Source organism: Stegostoma tigrinum, chromosome 23, assembly GCF_030684315.1.
Source record: "Stegostoma tigrinum isolate sSteTig4 chromosome 23, sSteTig4.hap1, whole genome shotgun sequence".
Lineage (NCBI taxonomy): Eukaryota > Metazoa > Chordata > Chondrichthyes > Orectolobiformes > Stegostomatidae > Stegostoma > Stegostoma tigrinum.
In genome coordinates this window covers 18,638,691-18,656,200 of record NC_081376.1, presented here as the reverse complement: position 1 = coordinate 18,656,200, position 17,510 = coordinate 18,638,691, and the positions used below count along the sequence as shown (strand labels likewise).

The following is a 17,510-nucleotide window of genomic DNA, read 5'->3' as shown; positions in this document are numbered from 1 at the left end:
ACTCCCTTTACATTCTAGGGCCTAACCTGCTTCAGGGTCCAGAGTCTGAGGCTATTAGCTATATGACGGAGAGCTCAGGCAGCCATGATGGTTGCTAAGATACAGAAAAGGCAGCAAAGCCTTATTTTGCAGAATGATAATTTGCCTTACTGGCAAAAAACAGGTTTGATGAGAATAAATTTGCAGACTTTATTTTTCTAAAGCAGCTGATTAAGAAGGGTAAATTTATTTAAACAAAATCTTCCACCAACAACGTCTCTTCAGGAATTCCTAAATTCCATACTTAGCAATGAGAACCCTAAAATGGAGGATGTAAAGAACATATATCATTGAGATCAATCCAAGTATTGAGCAACTCACTTTTAAAAATGGGAAGTATGATATCTCTAAAGCATACTTCACGACCACCAGACATCAAAAGGTGCTTTACAGCTAATCAAGTATTATTGAAGTGCAGTCACTTTTTCATAACATAGGAAGTATCGCAGGCAATTTGTGCACAGAAAGCTCTCAAAAACAGCAATTTGATAATTACCAGATTGTGATCAACTTCCCTAATCTTATTTCAAACAATGCAATTGAAACATTTACATACACCTGAAAGAGCAGAGTCTCAATTTAGCATGTCATTGGAAAAATAATACCTCTCACAGTGGAGCTCTCCCTCAGTACAGCACTATCTGCCTGTGCCCTCATATGACATAGTGTGGCCTGAACCCATACATTTCTGATTCAGAGAAGACAGCTCCATCAAAAAGCATTGGCTGACATCCTATATAGTTTCACTCACCTGATCTGCCCAGCCCATGACTGTTCCTTTCAGTATTAGTAACCAGAGGACACAATTTAAGAGAAATTGGCCAAAGAAGCAGAGGTAGCATGGGGGAAAGAAATTCTGTAGCTATTTGTTATGTTCTGGAATGACCTGATGGAGTGCTAAGATAGCAAGAAAACAGTCTGAAAATGAGACCTGGACTAGTCCATAACACAGTGTGTAATTACCATATTGCTATTGTTTCACAATGGCTCTTTCCCATCCCTGACGCCAACCATTATAACAGCACTGATAGAATCCATCATCATTGAACTCTGAAAAGAGGGTTTCGAGGTGGTGATGAAGGGTGAAGGTAGCTCTCACATCTTCTTCCCAGGACCAGTAGTAGAGGCCAAGGCACCAGATCATGCCAGCCTGGACAGAGGTTTCCATCCAGATCATTGCGGTCTCAGTGTCTGGGGTGATTGGCATCACTGTAAAAAGAAAGTCAATGATCATTTCCACTCCCCAGTGTAATTGCCACCATCTGCTCTCCAATACCTCTCACTCACTGTATCTGCACGTTTCTCCCACTAAGGCTCATGTTCTACCACTCTCGCCACTGCCTGCAACATCATCCCTCACCCACTGTCACTAACCCCAACACCCAACCCCACTAACCTTGCATGCTGTGACAGCTGTCTAATTACTCAAACAGGTCACCTTCCCACCTGCACCAAAACTTTCATTCAAATCATTTAATATTGACACTTTCTTGTTCCAGGAAGAAATTAACCAACAATAGGACAGAAAGAGTCAAGATGGGTGTTGGCTGCCGGACATTTGGCTGCTTATCCCTCATGTGCAGAAGGTCCTGACTGTGACTGCTCTGAGTGACTGACTGACTGTGTCCAAGCCATTGGATTTGTACCAGACAATGTCCATGACTTGCTGTTGGAAGCCCCTGACTGAAGGCAACTTCCCTTCCCTTGATTGAGGTGGGCCTGCTGCCAATCTTGACAAGCTTCTTGGCTTCGTGTACAGCCATACAACAGTACTGGGTGTCTGGTATCTCTGACTGGGAGGCAAGGTGCAAAAAGACGAGACATGGATGCTTTGAGCATTCACTTAGGCTCAAAGTGACGAGTGCTAAGATAGCAAGAAAACAGTCTGGAAATGAGACCTGGACTAGTCCATAAGCTGGGTACATGTCCCTGAGTGCAAAGTGTCCACACAGCAGTATTACAATGGAAGTTGCTGTTGTGCTCCAAGGCGCAGGATTGAACCACAGGAGCATCCTGTAAGTGAATCAAAAATGAGCCATGAGGGTTCTTACAGGCTGGCACATGTCGGATGTAATGTCCATGAATGTGGGGTGCATGTGGCCGATGCCCATGAAATGTGTCTTGAGATGTTGGTGCCTGGTGTCCAATATGGAGGTCCTTTGGAGCAAGGAGTGAACTAAAGTCACTAGGTAACAGCTCTGACTGCAATACCAAGAATTCTCTGTATCCATTTTGTACTCAGCAGATGGTATGATATAAAAGCTGCATATTAAGCTGCCTAGTGACAATCTCACCTTGATGCCAAGAACTTAGTTAAAAGGTGCAGTGAGTTATTCCTGATGCCAAGATGGACCACACTGGATATCCCATGAAATTTTGCTGCATTTCATGCCATAGCTCATATGGTTCAGACACTTAAAAAATTCTGGCCGTCATCTCAATAACCATGAAACCATCATTAATTGTTGCAAGTGGCATCTGATGCATTAATGTCCTTTAATGATGAAAATTTACAATTAAATGAACGCAGTCTAGTCTCCATGTGACTCCAGTCCCACAGTAATGTGGTTGACATGGCCCTGACTACCCTCATGGTGCAAAGACAGCTCATGTTAATGGAATAGCCTGGCGGTATTAATGCTAGACTATTATCCAGAAACATAGGTAATGTTCTGAACACCTAGGTTTAAATCCTGCTTTGGCAGATGATGGAATTTTAACTCAATAAAGTGCCTGGAATTAAGTGACTAATGATAACCGTAAACAATTATCAATTGTTGGAATAAAACCAACCTGATTCACCAATCTCCTTCAGGGAAGGAAACTAACATCGTTACCTGTTCTGGCCTACATGTGACTCCTGGCCTATATTAATGTGGTTCATTCTAGTTGCTTTGGGTATTTATGGATAGGCATTAAACGCTAGTCTGGCCAGTGATGCATACATCCTGTGGATGAATCTTTTAAAAACTGATCGCCACCTTGCTGAAATCTCCTCCGGACTACTCCACTCTGTACAGAGGAGTTTGCTATCCAGGCTGCGACACACCCTTCACTTACTCACCTTTGCCAGCCATCCATTAGGCCCAACTTCCTTCATTTCTTCTATGATGACACCTGTGCCGGCTTGTGTCTGAGAGAAAGCATGCAATGTCTGTGTGTTAACTGCTTGAGGCCTTCTGCAACTGCTGAAAGAACTGCAGTGTATAACGTCTGCTTAAAGTGACAAGTTGATTTAATTTGATAAGTTACTGTTGAAATTTGATTTGTGTCCCAGTGTTCATTTAATGAGGTGTCACTAGTTAATTTAATTAATTTGGCTCATAGTTCTTTATGAATTTTCAACACAGTAGAAAGACAGTCATATGTTTTTCTGTCGATGGTCTGATATACTTAAGAAGTAGGAACGGGGTAACCATTCAGCCCCTCAAGCCTACCCCATCATTCAAAAAGATTGTAGCTGATCTGCCCCAGGCCTCAACTTCCAGTATTTTAAAAATCTATCTATCTCCTCTTTAAACACTTACAGTGATCTATCATCTACAATGTTCTTAGATAGAAAATGCTAAGCATTCATTAGCTTCAAAGAAAACACTCCTTCACTTCTCAATTTTAAAAGTTGTCTTTTATTCTCTAGCTATGTCTGCTCGTTCAAGGTTCCCCCAGAAATGAAAAGATTTTCTCAACATCCATCCTGTCAAACACCCTCAAAATCTTGTATGTTTCAATAAGATCACCTTTCACTCTTCTGGACTACAATGAATAAAGGCCCAACCTATTTGGCCATTCTTAATAAGTCTATCTCTTCATCCCAGGAATCGGCCTTTCTGAAATATGAGGAAATCATCTGTACACAGTATACCAGGGCAGCCTCAGTAACTCCTTGTAGAGTTGTAACAAGATTTCTGTGTCTTTAAACTCCCATGCTTCAGCAATAAAGACCAAAATTCTGTTTGCCTTCTTAATTACTTGCAATCAACTTACAGCACTGAAAAAAACCTTTCAGCTCATCAATCAGCACCGCTTGAAACATCCACTGAACTGTTCTCATCCTATATTCCTGCATTTGGCCCCATATTTTTGTCTACCATGGCATCACAAATGCACATCTAAATACTTCTTAAATGTTATAAGGGTTTCTGCCTCCATCGCTCTTAAGGCAGAGAGTTGCAGATTCCCACTTTCTGGGTGGAAAGATATTTCCTCACATCTTCTCTAAACATTTTGCCCCTTACCTTGCTTCTGCATCTACAACTTAATGGTTTGTGTTTCATGCACAAGAACACCCAGATCCCTCTGTATCACATTTTTAGGCAATCTGTCTATTTACAAAAATAATGTCATTCTACTTTCCAATGTGCCTGACTTCATACTTTCCTACATTAAACTCCATCTGCCAGGTTTTTGTCTATGCACTCAACCTACCTATATCCCCCTGCATATTCCTTATGTCCTCAATACAACATGCCCTCCCACCTATTTTTGTTTAATCAGCAAGTTTGGATACATTACACTCAGACGCTCCTCCAAATCATTAATACAGAAAAAAAAAAATTGAAGCCTTAGGACTATCCTTCAGGCACTCCACTTGTCACCTCTTTCCAAACTCACAGAAACCTATTACTCCTGATTCTCTATTTTCTATTTGTTAATCAATTCTTAATTTGTGCCAATACATCACCTCCAATACTCTTATCTTATGCAACTTTTTTGTGGAACCTTATTAAATGCTTTCTGAAAATTCAAATACTTTACCATTTCCCCTTTATCAACACTATTATTTCCTCTAAGAAATCTAGCAAATTTGTCAAACAAGATTCGCTTTTCAGAAAACTACATTGACTCTGTTTGATTGATTGCATTAAACTTTATTAAATGTCCTGCTAATTCTTCCTTAATAAGGAACTCTAACATTTTTTCCAATGATAGATGTTAGGCTAACTGGCTTAAAGAACACTGGTTTCAGTGCTCCTCCTTTCTTGAACAGGCATGTCACATTAGCAAGTTTCCAATCTGCTAGAACTCCCGGGAGTTAGTGAGTTCTGGAATCCTATAGTTCAAATGGTGCCTCCATTATCTCTGCAGCTACTTCCTTTAAAACCCCAGGGTGTAGGCCATCAGGTCTGAGAGACTTGTTTGTCTTTACTCCCATTAGTTTGTCAAATGCTTTGTCTCTCATGATAGAGATTGTTGCATGATCTTTTCTCCCAATAGCACCTTACTTAACTGTTTAGAACATAGAACATAGAACAGTACAGCACAGAACAGGCCCTTCAGCCCACAATGTTGTGCCGACCATTGATCCTCATGTATGCACCCTCAAATTTCTGTGACCATATGCATGTCCAGCAGTCTCTTAAATAACCCTAATGACCTTGCTTCCACAACTGCTGCTGGCAACGCATCCCATGCTCTCACAACTCCCTGTGTAAAGAACCCGCCTCTGACATCGCCTCTATACTTTCCCCCAACCAGCTTAAAACTATGACCCCTCGTGCTAGCCATTTCTGCCCTGGGAAATAGTCTCTGGCTATCAACTCTATCTATGCCTCTCATTATCTTGTATACCTCAAGAGGTATGTTTAGATGTTTATGATGTTTATGATGTTTAGATGTTTATGATGTTCTCCACCGTGAAGACCAACACACAATATCCAGTTAAATTGTATGTCATTTTCCTGCTTCCTGTTATTAACTCCCCAGTTGCATCCTCCAAGGGTCCCACATTTACGTTAGCTCCCTACATACACGAAACTTACACATTCAGAACCTCAAAATTGTGTGCTCAGCTCTGATTACACTTGTAGCATGGAGCCAACATGCAGAAAACTCTTATGCAACTTGACCTAATTTTGATAGAATTTCTCATGGCCCCAGTGTCCAAAACCTTGCTTGGGAGTTTCAGGCTCACAATCTGAGCCATCCTGAAATCCCCTCCATGCTATTACCCTTTTTCAGGCAGGAATTTCCTCTATAGGCAAAACTCTACCTCCTCACCCTTGTCAGCCATCCAGGCATGCCACTGTGTTCCATCTTGCCACCTAGAGTTGGCAGAGTGATCTCCACGGGAGCCCTCCCTTTTTCCATCTTGGAGGTGGTGTGTTGAGTATTACATGCATCAGGCTGGTACAATTGCTTGCAATGTCAGTTTTCATATTCCAGATTGCCTGTAATTTCTGTGGCCTTGAGGAGACCATATTGCCCCTAAATGCAGGCTCTGGGAGGTTGTTGTTACCCTTTTATTATTTGAGTCTTCCCATCAAGTTCTACTTGCCCTTCAGCCCCATGCCTCTGATGTTTAGTCAAGCTGTGTAGACAGAAACTGGCAGATCAGAAGACTGAGATAGCACAGTGTGGAGCTGGAGGAACACAGCAGGCCAGGCAGCATTAGAGGAGCAGGAAAGCTGACATTTTGGGTTGGGGCCTTTCTTCAGATTTTCTGAAGAAGGGTCCTGACCCAAAATGTCAGCTTTCCTGCTCCTCTAATGCTGCCTGGCCTGCTGTGTTCCTCCAGCTCCACACTGTGCTATCTCTGACTCAGTATAAGCAGTTACTATCTCTGAGATCAGATGACCTCCTTGTTAGACTGGCCCTGGCCAAGGCTGGCCTTAAGGAGGACCAGGCAGTCATGTTTAGTGAGTCACCCTTGGCTCAATTGCTTGGCTGTCTTTCATGGTTATGTCTGATGTCCCTTGAGAAGGAGCACAAAGCAGCCAGCTGAGTGCTTTTATAACTGGTCGGATAACAGGGAAGGGAGTGCAAAATCTCCACTCAAAATTACATTTTAATTTACTTTAGTTTCTTTTCTTTTTTGTTGCAGTGTCCTTTTAAGGGATGGTTCATTGGTTAAACTTCATCTGTTTATTTCATTTACTCAGAAGAATTTGGGTAGTACGGTGGCTCAGTGGTTAGCCCTGCTGCCTTATGGTGCCAGGGTCCCAGGTTTAAGTCCAGCCTTGGGTAACTGTCTGCATAAAGCTTGCACATTCTCCCTGAATCTGTGTGGGTTTCTTCCCACAGTCCAAAGAAGTGCAGCTTAAGTGGATTGGTCATGCTAAATTACTCATTGTGCCCAGGGATGTGCAGGCTAGGTGGATTAGTCATGGGAAATGCAAGGTTATAGAAATAGGATATGGCAGTGGGTTTGGACGGATGCTCTTCAGAGAGTTGGTGTGGACTCAATGGGCCAAATGGCCTGCTTCCACAGTGTAGAGATTCCATGATTCAAGGAATGTAAGGAGAGATGTCGGGTACAGTGGGTGCTAGGTTGAAGGTGTACTTTTCTTAGTGTTGCAATCAGAAAATTTATCTGGAATTAAACAAAACATTGGTGACTGGCTCCTGTCTTCACCACCTCACTTCAGAATGAATTAGCATGATACCAGGGAATGGTTGCCTAAAGGTGAAGAATAGAAATTAAAACTTATTTTCAGACAGAGGATCGTCTGAAAGACGACAGGATTGGAGTAATAATAATACGCAAAAGGATTCCAGGAGTACCTGAGCAACAGATAATAGGTGCTTCAGAAATGACTCAAGTTATCATTATGTGATGAACCGCCTAAATTGGAGCAGTAGCATTTTCAAAGCGACTCATGACACAGAAAAATCAGAAGTTGAAGATGATGATAATGATCAGTTTGATGGAATTATACTCATCATGAAAAGCTTCAGTCAAGTAATGAGCATTGTGAGAAAAAGTGCGCTTTCAGGATATCAGCACAAGCGCAGAGAGTGGAGTAGATGTAACTCCAGTTGTCAGTGTCTCCACAGCATGTTGCCATGGAAATGAGGGATAACATTGACGAGAGCACACAGAGCAACAGCGAGAGAGGGCCCACATGCTTAGTTTGTGGCATTTTAACAGCTGCATGGATAGTGATGTGGTCTAAAACAATAACAACAGTGTGCAGTGCAAAAGTGATATTGGGTTAGTAGGGACAGAACTGATGGACCCAAGAGCCTCTTTTTCTGTATGATTTTGTGGCTCTGAAAAGGTGGCAGCTGAAACGCTGTCCTCAGTTCCGTGTGCAGCTGAGGCTCACAGAAGCTGGAAAGGACTTGAAGAGCAGCAGCTGAGATATTATTGTTAACTCTGTGTTCAGGTGAGGCTTAGAGAAGCCCAGTGAGAGCTGGCGAGGTGGTATACAGTTGCTAGCTCTGTGCAGCTGGATGGCAGGGAAGACTGTGGGGAACTGGGGCTCAGAGAAGCAGAGTAGCGGTTGATAACTGTGCTCTTCGTGTGTCATGGCTCAGGGAAGCCCAGGAACAGCTTTTGCTTGTTGCAGCTGGGAAAATCAGAAATAGTGGTATTCTGCTCAGAGCAACTAGGGAGCTGGGTTAAGCTGATGATGAGATGCTGTGGTGCTAGCACTCCCTGTCAAGGTGTCAACTCACTAAGCCCTCCCCCTCGAGGTGCCGGTTCACAATCTGTTCCCTTTCAAGGTGACTCAACATTGGCCCATTATACCTCGAGGTGCTGACTGGTCCCTTCTCCTTCAAAGTGCTGACTCATTCCAATGGCATCCCTAAAATGCTGACTCAGCAAGCCATGTCTCTTCCCCCCCCCCACCAATCTCTTTTCCCACTCAAGATGACAATTCACTTTGCCACCTTTCCTTCAAAGTGCTGGTTCATCCAATCCCCAACCCTTCAGGGTGCTGACTCACCCTGTCTCCTCCTCATTAGGGTGTGTTTCACCCCCTTCCTCACAAAGTGCAAGCTAATTCCACCCTTCCCTTCTACCTTGAAGATTCTGGCAGATAATACAAATTCAAAATACTGAATACCACCTCAAGATTCTGACTCATAAGCCCCTCTGTTTGCAACCTCTCCCCTCAAGGTACTGACTCCTACTGCAGTTTTTAAAAAAGTGCCAAATCATACATCCCTCCTCCGAAGATGCTGACCCACCCTTCCCTTCCCTAAAATGCTGACTCACCATCCAATTCCCCAAGGTGTTGACTCACCCTTATCCTCTTTTGCAAGGTGCTGAGTCAGCATGCCCTTCTACTTCAAGGTATTGATTCACACTATCCCTTCTTCCTCAAGTCGATGTCGCACCCCCATTGCTATCATCAAGATTATGATTCAAATATCTCATAGGGCTGACAACCCCACAAGGTTCGAGGAGGAAGAAAGTCAACATTTCAGGTTGGAATCCTTCTTCAGGACCTAAAGAGTCTCTTGAAGAAGGGTTCTGACCTAAAATGTTGACTTTCCTGCTCCATGGATGCTGTCTGACCCGCTGAGCTTTTCCAGCTCCATGTTTTTGACCCTAGCTTCCAGCATCTGCAATCCTTATTGTCTCCATCCCACAAAATTGCTGACTCACCCCATCTTCTGCTCTTCATGGTGCTGACTCACTTTTCTCCCACTCTGCTTAAGATGCTAGCTCACCCCCTTCCCCCTCAAGGCGCTTGTTCCTTTTCATTCTCCCTCAAGGTATTGACTCACTCCGATCCCGTTTAAGGTGCTGATTCTCACCTTTCCCCTATCAAGATGCTGACTCATTTCCTGTCAAGGTGCTGACTACACAACTACCTTTTATTGTGCTGACTCATCCCCTCTCCTTCTCAATGTGCTGACTCACGCTCCACTCTCTCTCAAGGTGATGACTGATACCTTACCTCTCAACATGCTGGCCTACCCTATGCCATCCTTCTCAAGGTAATGACTCACACTTCCCCTCATGGGATTCATGACCCATTCCCTGTTTCTAAAGTACTGATTCACACCACCCTCCACCTTAAAGTGCTAACTCATCCTGCCTCCTCCCCCTCAGATTTCCGACATAACTAGCCACTTCCCCCTTAAATTGTTGACTCACACTTCCCTCCCCTCGAGGTGATGTCACAGTTCACTCGTTCCCTCACATTCCTCTCCCTCTTCAAAGTGCTCATCACCATCTCTGTAAGGTGCTGCCTTACCCTGTACTTGATCACCCCATCAAGACGCTGAATCCCCCTCCTCTCCAAGGTGCTGACTCACTTTTCCTTCATTCTTTAAAGTGCTGACTCACACTGCCCAATGGTTCCACTAGCACTAATTGCCTCCAGAAGCTAATCAACTGTTTATTTTTAATAAGATAAACCATTTCCAATGAACCCAGCAGCTTTTATGCTGAAGGGAGCATCACAACCCACTCACACTCCCACATTCATTCCCACACACAGACGAACATTCACAGGGAAGTCATGCAGAATAACTGTAAATGGTATAAAATAAAAAATGAAAGTAATTGTACACCCAGATCTGGCTTGCATAAATCAGTAACAGAATACAACACAATTCAGTACACAGTTACTACATTTCAATCACAATATTAGAGAATAAAAAATCGATTAGAAGGAAGGGTAAGAAGTTCCAATTAGAATTAAAATCACACTTCACTCTCCAATTTATAGATTATCCTCCTGATAACAATCAACACAGGACCATACATAATATCCAAATAAGTTCTGATAAGGGTTACTGTATTTGAAATATTAACTCTGTTCTCTCTCTACAGATGCTGCTCAATAGTTTCTCCAGCACCTGCTGTTTTTATTTCAGGTTTATATCATCTCCAATTTTTTGTTTTATTTTACAATATCTAATTGATTTTGTTTATGACATAGGTGAAGGCATTTTAGAGACATTTTTGATCCATTAAGGACCTTTGAGAGAAAGAAAGGCTATTCAGCAAATGAATACAATGTGGCAGTCATCAGTACAGCATCAATCATAATAACTTGACAATTATCCAAGGGCATTTCACTAATTTATCCATGAATTAGACAGACCAAGGAGAAAAAGGGAAGATTTCAACTTGAATGGTAGTTACATTCTGAATTACTTAAAATTACGTTAAATATTTAGCACAAAATTAGAGCAAATAATCCCTTATAATAAAATGTGAGGCTGGATGAACACAGCAGGCCCAGCAGCATCTCAGGAGCACAAAAGCTGACATTTCGGGCTGAGACCCTTCATCAGAGAGGGGGATGGGGTGAGGGTTCTGGAATAAATAGGGAGAGAGGGGGAGGCGGACCATAGATGGAGAGAAAAGAAGATAGGTGGAGAGAAGAGTATAGGTGGGGAGGTAGGGAGGGGATAGGTCAGTCCAGGGAAGATGGACAGGTCAAGGAGGTGGGATGAGGTTAGTAGGTAGGAGATGAAGGTGTGGCTTGGGGTGGGAGGAAGGGATGGGTGAGAGGAAGAACAGGTTAGGGAGGCAGAGACAGGCTGGACTGGTTTTGGGATGCAGTGGGTGGAGGGGATGAGCTGGGCTGGTTGTGTGATGCAGTGGGGGGAGGGGACGAACTGGGCTGGTTTTGGGATGCGGTGGGGGAAGGGGAGATTTTGAAGCTGGTGAAGTCCACATTGATACCATTGGGCTTCAGGGTTCCCAAGGGGAATATGAGTTGCTGTTCCTGCAACCTTCGGGTGGCATCATTGTGGCACTGCAGGAGGCCCATGATGGACATGTCATCTAAAGAATGGGAGGGGGAGTGGAAATGGTTTGCGACTGGGAGGTGCAGTTGTTTACTGTGAATCAAGCGGAGGTGTTCTGCAAAGCGGTCCCCAAGCCTCTGCTTGGTTTCCCCAATGTAGAGGAAGTCACACCAGGTACAATGGATGCAGTATACCACATTGGCAGATGTGCAGGTGAACCATTTCCACTCCCCCTCCCATTCTTTAGATGACATATCCATCATGGGCTTCCCGCAGTGCCACAATGATGCCACCCAAAGGTTGCAGGAACAGCAACTCATATTCCACTTGGGAACCCTGCAGCCCAATAGTATCAATGTGGACTTCACCAGCTTCAAAATCTCCCCTTCCCCCACTGCATCCCAAAACCAGCCCAGTTCGTCCCCTCCCCCCACTGCACCACACAACCAGCCCAGCTCTTCCCCTCCACCCACTGCATCCCAAAACCAGTCCAGCCTGTCTCTGCCTCCCTAACCTGTTCTTCCTCTCACCCATCCCTTCCTCCCACCCCAAGCCGCACCTCCATCTCCTACCTACTAACCTCATCCCACCTCCTTGACCTGTCCGTCTTCCCTGGACTGACCTATCCCCTCCCTACCTCACCACCTATACTCTCCTCTCCACCTATCTTCTTTTCTCTCCAACTTCGGTCCACCTCCCCCTCTCTCCCTATTTATTCCAGAACCCTCACCCCATCCCCCTCTCTGATGAAGGGTCTCAGCCCGAAACGTCAGCTTTTGTGCTCCTGAGATGCTGCTGGGCCTGCTGTGTTCATCCAGCCTCACATTTTATTATCTTGGATTCTCCAGCATCTGCATTCCCATTATCGCAAATAATCCCTTACCAATGTTTACATTTCAGATAATTGGCTGGATTAAATTTGTCCTGCTTCTTACGGATTGGACAAACCTGGGCAATCAACCTGTGGAAACGGCTGACAGTGTTGCGCCTGTACCAGAGTAGCTTGGCTCAGGGGCTTGTTCTGCAGAGCGGGGTTTCATGATTACGGCTGGAGTGTTGTTCGGGCCTACTATCTTCACTATATTTGATGAGTTTAAAATTTTCTTGATTACAGGTAGAGTGAATTGAGTTTGCAAGTGTCATGCATGGGATCTCAAGAAGAGGTCAGGATGGTTCATTTATTTTGCATTACTAGCCAAAGATGTTTGCAAATACTTTAACCCTAATTACGGAGTTTTCTAGTCCAGTTAGTTTTTATTTTATTTGTGCCCCACCATTCAGAGTTTAATGTGATAGGACTACATAGCTTTGAACTAAGCTCATTGGTTGTGGAATGACTTAGCTCTCCATATCGGATGCATATAAATTATGCATATTGCTATGTGTTGTACTTCATCAAGTGGAATCTCATTTTAGGTATACTCAGCGCCACTCCTAACATACTCTCCCGTGCTTATCATTGAATAAAATAGGTGTCTTGGTTTGATAATAAAGGTAGAGTGAGAAATATTCTAATTATGAGGTTACAAGTTATGGTCAAATACAACTCCGCTATTGTTCATGGCCCATAGTAACTCATAGATGTCCTGTTTTGAGCTGTTAGATTTGGTCTGAAACTACCCCATTTTTCACTGTGGTGATGCCACAGAATGCAATGAAAAGCAACACCAGTGTGGTAATTGGGACTTCACTCTGCAAGGATTGTGTGATGGTTTGTACCCTGGACAGGAGTATTAGATTAGTTTACTGATCCTGAAACTTCAGTACTGGGTTCAAATCCTACCAACAGAAATCTGTAAATATTAACCTAAAATTTGCTGTGTTTCCGAAAATAAAGTGAAATTAAATTAAATGAACTGAGAAGAACACATGAAAAGCCTAATGATTGGAAAGGTCACTAGTTTTAAATGTTTCTGCATGTTGTTGAAGGAATGTGTACGTGTTTATATTGTAACTCAGCAGTAATGAATGGAACTGTCACAGAAATTCTGGAAAAGTTGAAGTTTGGTTTACTACAGACATAATGAATCAGATGTGATGATATAGACTATTTATCAGCTGAATTTGTGATTGACATGGAATTTTGCTGTGTAAGTATCAAATGGTGGACTGGATGACAGAAAGAAAGAACAAGCTAAAACCAAGGTCAAAGTTCATTAAAAACTAGGGATAGGCTCTTTCCAAAGAGATACAAGGAAGTCCTAATGAATTAATTGATCAAACCGAGGTGAAAAACACACATTAGTGACGTTTGCCTGTGGTCAAATTGGTCATTTGCTAGAGACTGGACATTGTAAGGGTATGCAATTAATATAAAAACAGTTTGCCTCACAACACAGTCAGGTAGCTCAGAAGTAGGAAGTCATCTGATCAAAGGGTGAAAGTTGGGACAGAACAGGATGATCATCTGTTTTGGCCTGAACTTCAAACAAGTCCATGTAAACTGGTATTTTATGTAATGTGCCTTACTTTAATAAAGAATTTTGGGTACTTATAGGAAATATAGCCTCTTATATACTCCATGTTTAACTGAGATGACTATGACAAGTTTTACCACCAGGGGACACTAACCTAAAATTCTAAAACTTGCAAACAAATGTAACAAATAAGCACTGAAGTGGCAGCCTCACCTGGCGTCCCATTCTATTGCTGAATCGGGGTCATTCTTCCAGGGATTGATTTATTTAAATTAAGGTCTTATCTTGCTGGAGCACAGAAGTGGGAGCTTCATTCTGTGCTGAATCAAAACAGGGAGGCCCTGACCTGCCAACTCATGCTGTCACACCTCTATTCAACATACTTGCTCACAGCAAACTGGTCATATTTTTCTACATTATAATGTCCCCAGTGCAGCATTCCCTTTGCCACCGTTCGTTAAAGGAGCACAAACATGTGTGCTTGACTGGTCTAGGCATTTATCACTTCAAGCTTTTCTGGCCCAATGAAAGCCAAGTACTTCTCAAAGACCGCCATCTACAATCCGCCCCCACCACCAAAAACATTTTTCCATCCCCACCCTTGTCTGCCTTCCAGAAAGACCACTCTCTCCAGGACTCCCTTGTCCACTCCACACTCCCATCCAACCCCACCACACCCGGCACTTTCCCCTGCAACCGCAGGAAGTGCTACACTTGCCCCCACACCTCCTCCCTCACCCACATCCCAGGCCCCAAGATGACTTTCCACATCAAGCAGATGTCCACCTGCACATGTCCATCCTGGGCCTCCTGCAGTGCCACAATGATGCCACTCGAAGGTTGCAGGAACAGCAACTCATATTCTGCTTGGGAACCCTGCAGTTGAATGGCATCAATGTGGACTTCACAAGCTTCAAAATCCCTCCTCCTCCCACTGCATCCCAAAATCAGCCTGTCCCTGCCTCCCTAACCTGTTCCTCCTCTCACCTAGCGCCTCCTACCACCTCAAGCAGCACCTCCATTCCCTACCTCCAAACCTCATCCTGCCCCCTTGACCGATCCATCCTCCCCGGACTGAACTATCACCTCCTTACCTCCCCACCTATACTCACCTCTACAGGTTCCATCCCTGCCCCTTTAACTTGCCTGTCTCCTCTCCACCTATCTTCTCCTCTAATCACCTTTGATTCGCCTCCCCCTCCCTATTTATTTTAGACACCTCTCCCCATTCCCCTTCTACTGATGAAGGGTCTAGGCCCGAAACATCAGCTTTTGTGCTCCTAAGATGCTGCTTGGCCTGCTGTGTTCATCTAGCTCCACACTTTGTTATCTCTATTTCTCAAAGCTGATTCTGGAAAGCAAGAACAACCCAGTACTTTGATATAAAGATCAAAAATATTGGAAAACTAAGCAGGACTGGCAGCATCTGTTAAGAGAACAGTACATTCATGCTTCAGGTCTGTGACTTATCAGCAGAATCTTCATTCTTCATGGTTTCCTCCTCAAATGCCGTAGCCAGCAACCCACCATGTGCAGTTCCAAATATAACACTGCTTTCTTTCTCTCTAAGAATGAGACCAACACTGCTGCATGGCTACCTACTCTTCTTTTCAAAATATTCTGAAAATAATTTTCAAATTTCAGTCAAGATTCTAACACTCCTTGCTCACTGTCAGTTCTATTTTCTTTTCTCTATGATATAATATGTATAATATGTTATATAATATGTATAATACTGCCTCAATGTTTTCTATATTAACAGTATAAGTTATTATCAATTCAGGCAGTGAACTCCACATCAGAATAATGGGTTAGATTTTACTTGTCCTCTAGGGACAGACTGGCAAGAAAGAAGCTTTATAAAACGGTGCAGAAAGCATCAGAAATGGAGCCCAAGTAATTTCCATCAATATAGGATGTTCCCAGAAGTAGAAATGGTAGGAAGTTAAAAGCCACTTTTTGCATTTTGCCAACATTGAGAGATGGCCCTGATGTATGGGGAGAGTGGAGGCCCCCCAGAGGTCCAGGAAATCATTTCCTAATAGCTGCACCATAACCATGGAGGAGCTCCCCATAGGTAATGGTCATTCCCGGGCTCAATGTCATCACTGGGTGGTTCACCCCTCTGATCACTACATCACATTTTAAAAAATGACCTGGCCTTCAAGGACCTCTCAATATGGAGGCCCCCACTTCTTCCCACAGTCTCAGCAGTGGCATGCATTGGTCCTGTCACCAAGCTGCTGACCCTTTGATCAGGCTGGCATCGCTGAAAGGTGGGTCACCACAGAGAAGCCGGCAACTACAAGTTAATTGGCTGCCACCAATAATAAATCAGGGTCCCACTAGTGGTCTGCACTGGCTCAGCACAATCACAGCAGCGGGACAACCTGGGACTTGGGAAAATCTGTCCCATTGTCTCATTCATCGGTAACAAGCTCCCTTTCATATTGAATATATCCTTCACCTAGATGCAGTGGCAGCTAGCCCAATTAATGTAGAGTGATTTCTATATAAATCAAGTAGTGTCAGAAATCAAATGGGGGAGATGGAAAGAAAGCAGCATGATCTTCTTCGGAAGAATTCAGGTATTCAACAATCAACTGTTACAAAGATTTAATTGTCTACATATGCGATCGGAGACTTGGCCTGAAGAGAGCATCATAATAATTCTCTGAGCAAGAGAATAACCAGTGATTGATGTGCCCTCCCATAGTGCTGTTCAACTGATTCTAGGCTCAATCACCGAGATTTTCTGCAGTTGGGAAGCCTTCGCAATCCATTAAAATTAGGGGCAGGACCTGGCTGCAGAAATCTCACTCGCAGGGAGTGATTCATGCCCGAGGATATGCCAAAATCAGTGGGGCCACAAAATCAATTTTGATCATTGCATTCGGCTTAACCCACAATATGGAGGGGATCACAAACTGATGTGCTAGACATATTTATTGTTGAAGGGTGGATTAGCTCTGGCTAAATGTCATGATCTGAAGTTTTGTTTCAATCGTCTGGTCTTTAAACTGTAAAAGAAATCTGGCTGCAGTGATTAGTTAAAACAGAACTACTATGATTTACAGGTCAGTTGCTGTAACATTTTTTGTCCCATTTCAACAGATATCTTTGTTGACATTTCCCAAAATGTTATGATAGGAGCACAGACCTTAAGAGCAGGAGCATACCTTTCAGCTCTTTGATCATGCTCTGTCATTCAATTAGACCATGGCTAATCCAGTTAATTATGAAACTCCCCCTTCCTGTATTCCCCTAATAACCTTTAACCCCTGTGTCTATTAAAAATCCATCAAACTCAGCCTTAACTCATGGCAAGTCACAGATTCAAATCCCACTGTTACCAATATCACAAGTGATATATCCCAGACAGTTGCCTACGAAGGGCCTGGGCAAGTTTAGGTTAATGGCACAGTGGCTCAGTGATTAGAACTGCTGCCTCACAACACCAGGGACCTGGGTTTGATTCCAGCCTCAGGCGACTGTCTGTGTGGAGTTTGCACTTTCTCCCCGTGTCTGAGTGGGTTTCCTCTGAGTACTCCAGTTTCCTCTCACAGCCCAATGATATGCAGGTTAGGCGGATTGGCCATGCTAAATTACCGATAGTGT

General features: G+C 43.6%; 1 protein-coding gene across 7 annotated transcripts in view; it reads right to left on the bottom strand.

The window, feature by feature from the left end:
* LOC125462258 (protein ELFN1-like) overlaps nt 1–17,510 on the bottom strand; it is a 349,382-nt gene that overhangs the window by 246,087 nt on the left and 85,785 nt on the right. The window contains exon 1 of one of the 7 annotated variants that reach the window (XM_048552082.2): nt 1,003–1,238. The exons of the other annotated variants lie outside the window; for them this stretch is intronic. The gene's annotated coding sequence lies outside the window, so the exon portion shown is untranslated. Of the gene's footprint in view, nt 1–1,002; nt 1,239–17,510 lie in introns of those variants that run through there. 7 annotated transcript variants of the gene reach the window in all.